This window comes from Siphateles boraxobius, unplaced genomic scaffold (genome assembly GCF_051911475.1).
Source record: "Siphateles boraxobius isolate OS27281-9 unplaced genomic scaffold, OSU_SipBor_1 6, whole genome shotgun sequence".
Taxonomy (NCBI): domain Eukaryota; kingdom Metazoa; phylum Chordata; class Actinopteri; order Cypriniformes; family Leuciscidae; genus Siphateles; species Siphateles boraxobius.
Window position 1 is genome coordinate 12,259,860 of NW_027509186.1, and position 10,141 is coordinate 12,270,000.

The following is a 10,141-nucleotide window of genomic DNA, read 5'->3' on the forward strand; positions in this document are numbered from 1 at the left end:
ATATATATATATATATATATATATATATATATATATATATATATATATATATATATATATATATATATATATATATATATATATATATATATATATATATATATATATATATATATATATATATATATATATATATATATATATATATATATATATATATATATATATATATATATATATATAATTTTTTTTTTGCATAAAGAAAAGATGATATTTAAAATTAATTTCCCCTCAATTCTCATGAATTGATTTCTTAAATTCTGAGAGAAATGTGAGCAGGACATTTCTTCATGGCATTCACACATCTGCACTGCTATTGTTGTGAAACTGTGCCGTCTGGTGGTGGTGATGCAAATCTAATCGTGCCCGTATTCTGTTAAAGAATCCACTTTCCGTTGACAGCTAAAGATTTTCTTACCCACAGTGAATCCAAACATCAGCTTTTAGATATTTTTTATCATAACCCGTCATAGCATTAGCCAACCGACCTAATCTTGAAATAGCACTTGCAACAACAAGCATATGTTTAAATCCAAGGGTTTACAGGAAGTTAAGAGGTGTTAATCAAGCAAGGTCAATCAGAGAGCGCTTTCACTCTCTCCATGTGTTCTTGATGCTCAGTTCTTACAGTCTGTTCATATTTGTTTACACACAGTCAGGGGTTTCTGTTCTGTTGTGGATACTTGATTTCCTTCTTTTGTAACCCCTTCACTGAGGGTCAGGACAGCTAACCCTGCCCGATTGCCAAGAGAGGGTCAGTTAAATGTTTCCCAGTGGTCATTTAACACTTGAATAATCTCTGTTTTAAGATGATACCAAACTGCTTGTTTTCCTTTAAGCAAATATCATACAGCACTTTGAATATTTAAATAAATGTCCTTTATGTTGATACTGAAGTTCTAATTACAAATATAACATTGTAATACACATATTTCACTTGTTTCTTTTTTCACTTTCTTTTTTTTAATAAGTGTAATATATAAATTTTTATACATTATTTATATATATATATATATATATATATATATATATATTTCACTTCTATTGAACATTCTTTGACTAAAGTCCCGTTCACATTAATAAGGACATTAATAAAATGACAACTATAAAGTTTTAAAGGTAGAGGTATGTTTTTTGACTGTACCAAAGCATAAAAATACCATAATATGATTGCAGATATTTAAGAATTCTAAGTTCAAATACTTGTTTCTCCCTAAAACAATGCTACAGCCAGTTCTACTTTAAAATGTGCATTCTGTGTTGAATGTCTGTTTTTGTTTTGGTCTGTTTGATCCTGCCCACTGTTAATTTACCCAATTGTATTTCAACACCCCAGGCTGGCAGTTTTGCATGGCTGCAAAAGCATATTGCAGCCATGGAAGCCAGCAAACAAACCGGGTCAGAGATCACAGATTCTACTCAACCTAAAAAGCCTAGGCAATAAAAACATTGCAAACGTAGAATACATTAGCTGATCAACTTAGTGTAAGGCTCATCGCTTTCCATTGTCAATTGCGCTTGTTCCTGTTGTGCTTCATCAACCTGGCAACCCGTGTGAGAGAGGAGGGGGGTGGGAGAAACAACTCTCCAATATTTAAAATTTGGACTGCAGAACCCATTTCAACCACTAGCTGTCAACATTACATACTGCACCTTTAATAATCGTAATTCTATGAGAACGGGAAATCCACTCCACGTCTATAACGAGAAAGGTACAATAGTTGGAATCACTGGAATTTGACTTTAAAGAGCTCTGCACACAACATAATGTTTCCTAAACGTAACCTTGATGTAAAGTGAGACATTCCTACAGAAGCTGACTTGTTGACTTGGGAAACACATTTCAACTGTAAAGACTGAAGCTTGATTGGAAGAACACCGTTGTTCTATGATGGCCAATGGCGTTCAAGCTCATGAATTAGAGGCGGGAACCATATAATGCGGCATTTTATCAGAATCTTTCGACTGAATGGAGCGAATGCTTGTGAAACTCCACTGCAGCAGGGGCTAGGATGTAATGAAACTGGCGAGGTGGCGGCAGCGGGCAGCCAGCTGCTGTAAGAATAGTGGCCATACTTCAAATCTCCACTTAACTCAACTGAAGTAGATCAACACTGTTCAAGTGGTGAGTTCAGTCGCTACAGTGATGGTGAAAGGGAAGCAGTGAAACCCAGATTCCTAACACAATATAATGCCAAATCCAAATATGCTATCCAAAAAGTAAAGCCAAATCCCAAGTGGGTATTGTAGAGGTATTGTGGGTGAGAAGGGTTTAGCCATCTCGTGACGTACAAAGGTTTGACCACTAGGTCGTTCCTGCCAACTGGCCGACCATCAATTTTGAGAAAGCTGACATAACAGCAAACGTAAAATTTGAGCATAGAAGATGCACGGCCTCTGTCAAAGCGCTCCTGCAAGAATGAAAAACTGGAATCAGACAATTCACAGGTTCCTCATTGCTCGAACTGCATAAGCTCTCAAAGACTTTCAATTTAGTGAAAGTGGAAAGTGAAAGTGACACGTGATGGCCAAGTATGGTAACCCATACTTGGAATTTGACCTCTGCATTTAACCCATCCAAGTAAGTGCACACACATTAGGAGCAGAGTAGTGAGTACGTGGAGACGTGGATACACACACCCAGAGCAGCGGGCAGCCTTGAGTGGCACCTGGGGAGTGATTGGGGGTTAGGTGCCTTGCTCAAGGACACCTCAGTCATATTCCTGCCGGTACTGGAATTGAACCAGCAACCTTCGGGTCACCAGTCCAACTCTGCTACCATTAGGCCATGACTGCCCCACCATCACCATATTTATGAGCATAGAGTCGCCTGGTAGAAGGGGCTCTTGTCTTTAACACGTGCTGTGGCAGCGCTGGGCTACCGGACCTAGTTGAACACTATGGGTTGATGAGAGAAAAGCGGCAGCAGTGCTGACACTATTGCTGTATCATAATAATGCTGAGTTACCCGGCTGGTTGAACGCCGTGCCTGAACGACAAGAAAGTAGCGGCTCAGTTGGTGCTTTATTTATCACAGGACTTATCAATATAATTCCCAAATAGCAATAATTATAGATTGGACAAACCCATGGGAAAGGTGGGATTGCATCTAAATAAAGCCCAGTTCCACTTGCTAATAAGGGGGTATGCTGTATGGTTGAGGAAGCCTGTGATAGTTCAACACACTCAATGAATGGACCATGATCAGTCAATCATCCAGATCATTCAGTGTGCAAACTCCTCTCAATTTAGAAGGGAAAGACTCGTGTTCACACACTCCAAGAACGGCCTCTGAGAACGTACACACTCATAGGGACTGCTAAGAGTTACGCTATGCCCATGAAGCTATCTCAGGGACACTGGTTATGAGGGCTATCTGAATATAGAAGCAGGTACTCTCCAGATGCACAAGATTAGACCTCCGGCCAACCTGTGAGAGGATCTGTTTCGGGACGATCAGCGGACAGGGAGCGTTCTGATAATGCATTCGTAATGCTGGGGCATTTTAGAGTTTGCACGGCAGTCAGTCTTACACTGTCGAATCGGGTCAACCTGTGCTTTTTTTATGGAGCTCACCACTTAAAGGCAAGAGGCTAGAGAAAATAATTCTTATAGTCTTCCAGCTTTGTCGCACTGCACAGTGGAACAACCATAGCACTAAGACAACTAGTGATCTCAGTGCCCGGAATAGGCAGGGAAAACGAGAGAGGAGTAAGATAGCGGGTAGACTTTACTGTGAATCTGACTACAATCCTATTCTGCACGTTCCTCATGACGGGAACTAATGGCATTTCAGCCACGAGTTCTCAGGTTTTCTAGCTGGCTCAGGCTCTATGCAAAAGAGTGGCACAGTGCTATGCAGAGGGAGAGTGTTAAACAGCGGCATAGCCTGCGTATTTTCATAGGAAGGCAATGACCAGCGACAACGCCGGTATACACAATGGCCAGTGTAAGCAACACCACAAAACTATAAGAAAAAACAGACAGTGTTTAACTTAGAAAGGCAATGAACTTCCGCAGCGTATAGGCATATATAGTAAGCAACACATCCACTGGCTGGCTGCAAACAAGTGTGGGTATCTACAGGTTGGAGTAATGCCGAAAGGTTGGGGCATGTAGAAAGGTCTTTATCATTGGTCGTGAAAGCTGTCTGTCAGGTTGTGGGGTTGGGTTAGGGGTTAATTTATGTTGTAGCAATTGTAGCTCATTACTCAGACCTGCAGCTATCCCTGTCTCGCTGCAAACAATCATAACTGATGGACAACTTTGCGCGGGAAAAGACAACAGCAGTCCGGCACTGAGAAGCGAAAAAGCCCAAGATGAATCCCGTGTATCACTTTTAGGTATGTTCACAGACATGTGAAATTTTATATTTTTGGCTATTGAGGTGAGATTAATTGAACGTGTTTAATGCCGTTAATAATTAGACCACCTGGATCTGATTTTATACTGATGCAATTTGTGTCATATAAATATACAATAGGTATATAATTATACAATAATTACAGTTATTTTAATGTGCTATGCATTGCGTTTTGAACCATGGTAAAGATTTGTAGAGATATCACGATTCCTTGCTCGATTTAAAAAAAAAAAAAAATCTTGATTGCAATTTACCCTTGTCAGTTAACTGGTAAAATACCGGGAGTGGCGCATTCCACAGGTGAGAATCCTTGAACCGTATTATTACACCGTTTTCTAAGGCTGCACGAGATATTAAAACAATTAAAAAATCATAATATTGCATAGCATATTTCTACAATTTATAATCCTATGCTAACACTATGGCGCAGGTATGACGTCACTTTCTTTGTAGGCCAACCGGTAGTTCACATCACACTGGTTCCCTCGACAAATAGCCAATAGGATTTTCTCATAGGTTTTTAGATTATCGCTAAAACAAGCTCTATGATCAACAAAAGTTTATGATACTTGCACGTTTTGTCCATCAAGATAATTATCACAGACGAACACAACTTTTCTGAATGTTGAAGCCCAAATGCAGTCGTCTGAAGTTAAGAGCTAAAGGTAACTTTAGGCTATAAATTTACTACACCACGGTCCCACGACTTCAACGTCACCATTACTGAGCTTCCGACAACTTTCAGGTTTATCAAAAACAGTTTCCCTGAACGTTTGAGTTAGAATCGTTTATAAGAGCACAACGATAGAACCGGAAGTGCTAAAATGCTGACTCGCTTCCGCATTTTGGCCTACAAAGTGATGTCATGCCTGCACCACTCTATAGATCAATACATTTCCAAATATGCTAATTGTTGTTCACCGCGATTTCAAAATAAAAGTTCAAACTCACGCTCATGATTGCATGTTTTGATGTCCACGTGTTCTTGTTCAAGAAATGTCTGTAGTGGCTGTAGCATTTCTATCGCAAAGAAGTGGCCAAATATTAAAGATTAAGTGAACATTTTATCAGGATTTGACCATGCTGTAAAGTGTAACAACAACAACCACCATATATTATATGGCGCCCTCTGCAGGCATTTGTTATAAGTCGTACACAAAATGATTTTTTTTTTATATTATGTATATTACATTATGTATTTTAACAGTGTTGTTCAATAAAAACATAAAATTACTTGCTTTTGATTCGTTCTTTGAACCAATTATTATTGCCTCGTTGTTATTAACTATGTAGTTTGAGTCATTTTAATGGCTAGCAGCTGCCTAGGTGAGAGCGCTGGAGTTTACGGTGGTTAGTACAGTCAGCACTACATCACTGAAAACAGTGGCTCATCCGGTGTTAATACAGTGATACATCATGATTTCATGAAGACTGAAGCACGACAGCTTCCCGCTGGGTTGGGGGGCGCCTGTTTATATTAGGGCCCAAAATGGCGGCTCCTGCGTGGGCGTGGCCCAGTCAGAAGACGCACAGTTCGTGTCCAACAGGGACCTTGACGGGTCTCGCGCAGGTCAAATGAGGCTTAATAGTCATTTTCAGTTCATTTGCAGAAGGGGATTTAAGTGCAGCGTATTCCATTAGCATCTTTTGGCGATGAGCCAATGGCGAAGGCTTGAGTTTTTGAATGAATGAGAAAGATTCAGAGGAAATGCTGTTCGGCGCCGCATTATATAGGGGACGTTCCTGTAACCAAACACACCAAAGTGGGACGAAACTGCGGTGTTACAGAGTTTTGACTCAACACAGCAGGAAAGACATGTTTGCTAGCACCACCCAACGGACAACACAGCGCAAACATTATACAAAACTCGCTCCGCCCATAACTCGTCTCATTGGTCAGTGCAGAGCCGGAAAAGCATTGATGTCTGTGCCTTTGTAAAACTTAAGAATGTAAAATTGTAATTAAAAATTGTGATTAAACAACATACTCGTCAACTCGCCATGCAGTGATGCACAGCGGAAATGAAAACTTGCTGAGGCGCCAACATCATTACTGTTATCAATAAGACAGATTGTGGGTGATACGTGTAGCCCCGGCGGGGCCACGTTGTCCGTTGCATAGATAAACATACATACCTCGTTAGTGTATTTTTCTTTGTGTCGCTATACCTAAGCCGTCTGCCATTCGAATGGCCAAAACACCAATACATGACTCACTCAAGAGCAAGTTCGTCTGCACCCGTAGTTAGACGCATGAATATCTATATCTGCAATAGACTTTAGCCGATGATTTTGCTAAACGAACACAATACAACAAGATGAATGAATCAGTTAACACGACATTAAAAAGTTACCACAGTATAAAAACCTGTAATATTGAGTTAATGCATATAAAAACACAAACCAACACATTCTCACCAGTTAAAGGTTATCCCATCTCTTCGGGAATTTAAATCTCGGCGGTTTTACAACCAGAAGCTATGCAATGTTGTGGCATCCTTGATTCTTACTGTGAGTGACGACACGCTGACCGTACCAAAAGCACATCATCCCCATAGCACGAGTTCTGTAACTCTGCAGGTTTGGTCACACATTTGGTGTGTTTGGCTTCCCATACATTCCCGCTTCTAATTTGACGTAGGACATTTCAATCAGTATTTCTAGGAGAAAGACTTTTTCTTCGTTTAAAAAACATTTTATTTGGTTTTACTAATATGCCCTTATATAAAAAGGAATACTATATTATAAATGTAATTTTAATTAAATTGAACATATATAATTAAGTACCGTCAAATCCAACCTTTGTTTTTGGTTTTTGAAAAATAACTTAAAATATATAACAAGTCTATTTTCCATTCACATAATAAGAAAGCAATTAAAACTGTCTATATTTAAGACCTTTAATATATTTACATAATGATTAGCCACTGTATGTGTTTTATGTGTGTATTATTGTAGTTCTGACTGTACATTAACTTAGTTTGTTTGAAGTTTAATTAAAAACAAATTATAGAAGAAAGGTCTTGTCTATAGAGTCATCTTCTGACGTAGTCGAAATCGAAAGGTCGCAGCGCGCGCTTATGATAAACAGAATGTTTACATTTAAACATATTTAAATTTTTATTTGCCTAATATCTAAAGTAAAAAATGGCAATATTTTCCAACAAATCTGTATTTAATGTAGGCTATATTGTTTGCTATGTTTTCACCAGAAAACAGACAAACAAAAAGATTTAGTTAAAATCTTAACTAAAATCATTAACTAAACGAGTTAAAATCATGGATTTTATTCGCGACAGGAAGCGAATGCTTCCTGTCGCCTACAACTTGATGCTGCAAGACGTGTTTAGTGCGCGTGCCTGCCTGTGAGAGGCGCTCGATGCACATTTTACAAATAGCCTAGGTTGTGGCTTAAAACCTTATGTGCCTACCTAGACAGCATTTTAGGCATCACAAGCGCCTTCCGAGACAGCAGATTGTTGTGGACATCCTACATGCGCCTAACATTTTCTCCAAAAATGCCGCTGAATTGGAGCAACAACGTGACAAAAGCAACATAATGTTGACCTTAAGTGTTGTCTAGGTAGGAAACTCGGTAGGTTTTGGTTCACAGCCATAGTTCGACACTTCATTTCTCACCGTTCATTCCTGTGATCATCATCGTAACGTGCACGCCTGGCAGCCTGATCGAGGCGGATCCTGATCCTGATCCGGATCCTGATCTTGATCCTGACGATCTGCGCGGAGTCAAACACTCGTCCTCTGCGTCTGAAGATCTGCAGGTAAGACTGTGTGTGTGGATAATGTGATGGCGCTCACTGAGAGCATCACATCCACCTGCTGTCGTGTGTATCTGCTGCAGAACTCAATGTGCTTATATCACATGCTGTTCATCCTGCGGCCGAATCTGCCAGTGCGTTTTCTTTTAGCACGCAGACACTGAATTAATGAATGAATGAGCGAATGCTTTAATTCACTATTTGTGAATGCATATTTATATATGATGTTGAGTCTGTTATTATTAGCATTATTGTTCGTGATTGTGTGTATATATTAGTTGCAATCTAATTCATTCTTAATATACTAGTAGCTAGTTACATAATATTAAACACAATATTCATATAAATATACAATTATATTAAAATATTGCTGTACATTAATATACTAGTTACATAATATTAAATACATTCAATATTTATATAAATATTAAATTATTATAAAATATTGCTGTACATTAATTTGCTTGTATTTAATTACTAATGTGTAATATTAGTGTATCAGTAACAATAACAACAATAACCTTATACATTATACAATTAATATAATATATACATACTTTTTAATTTATAAAATAAGTTAATATAAAATATTAACATTGTTACTATAAAGTAATTTTATTGTAATATGAATAATAACTATTACATTATTAATTGGCATGATGTTTATTATTTATAGCCTATATTATCTACAATATAGATATGTTTGTGTAGTTGTTAGTTTATTATAATAATAATAATAACAATCAGGCTTCTTATTTATTGTAAGAATATAAATTATATATATATATATATATATATATATATATATATATATATATATATATATATATATAAAATGTGAATACATTAACAATATTAATATTCCATAATGGTAATTTCAATTATTTTATTTCCTGTTTTGTTCCGTACATTATGGAACTTTTCTTTTAACTGATGCATTTTTTTAGAAAGTGTTATATTGAGGAAAATTGATTGACAGGCTTAAACATCATCTTTATTTATTTAAGACGATAAGCATGAATTTATTAAAGATGCAGTGATTGTGCCCAAAATACAAACTCTCCATCACGTTGCCCTGCATCATGTGCACAAGCTCTTAAGTGTGCGCCATTGAAGAACGCTAACTTTTTTTTATCAGTTCTGAGTCAGCTCTTCTCATTCTGTCAGCAGAAAACGTAGTAAAATACTTCCTCAATCTGCATCATAACACAGAACACTTTCTGCCTTTGATTTGGTCGGTGGACAGTATCAGGTTTCGAAATTGAGCATTCAAAATCCTTTGAACATTTATATAAAATAAACCCCCTCACACAAAGCCGATGAGAGGTTTGCTCTTGAAATGATAAGGAGGCGTTTCCTCCGGTTTCATTTGGATGTTAATATTTAATTAGCGCTTCAGATCTGAGAGTGGAAATCGCTGCTTCCATTTAGAGATGCTGGAGAAAAGGGTCTGCGAGAGACGCACACACATAAAGAAAGACAGATGTTCACATAACATCTCGTAAAGATAATCCAGGTTAGCTGGTTGATCAGTGAACAGGTGCAGTGGATATGCTCTGAATGCTTCATGGGAAAGGAGGGGAATTTCATGCATCTTAATGACTATGACATCAATCTGCCTCTGGAACGTCCCACTGCCGGCCGCATTACTGTCGAGAGCTCTGAACGTGTTACTGTGTCATGAAAGAGGAAACAAGGAGGTTGAAGCATCAAAGACATGACCGTTGCTCGTGGGTTTCATGCTGACGCCTTGAGGGACGTTATGTGAGTGTTATATTTATACTTATTGTCTGCGACAGAAACTGCTTCAGTCTAGAGGAGAACTGTCTGCCCTTACCGTATGATCTCTCTCTCTCTTCATTTCCTTCACTCCAGGCTACTTAGCGTGTTAACAGCAAAACATGTCAGGATTATTAGCTGATTTATGTTTAACTTTCACTGCATTGTGAAGATGGATAGATAGATAGATAGATAGACAGATAGATAGATAGATAGATAG

The 10,141-nt window shown here is 38.0% G+C and overlaps 1 protein-coding gene across 1 annotated transcript in view; it reads left to right on the forward strand.

The window, feature by feature from the left end:
• The first annotated feature begins 8,015 nt into the window (after positions 1-8,015).
• The window catches only part of mtus2b (microtubule associated tumor suppressor candidate 2b), a 55,624-nt gene continuing 53,498 nt past the window's right edge, over positions 8,016-10,141 (forward strand). Inside the window, exon 1 of the mRNA XM_077207719.1 lies at positions 8,016-8,145. The gene's annotated coding sequence lies outside the window, so the exon portion shown is untranslated. The remainder of the gene's footprint in view (positions 8,146-10,141) is intronic.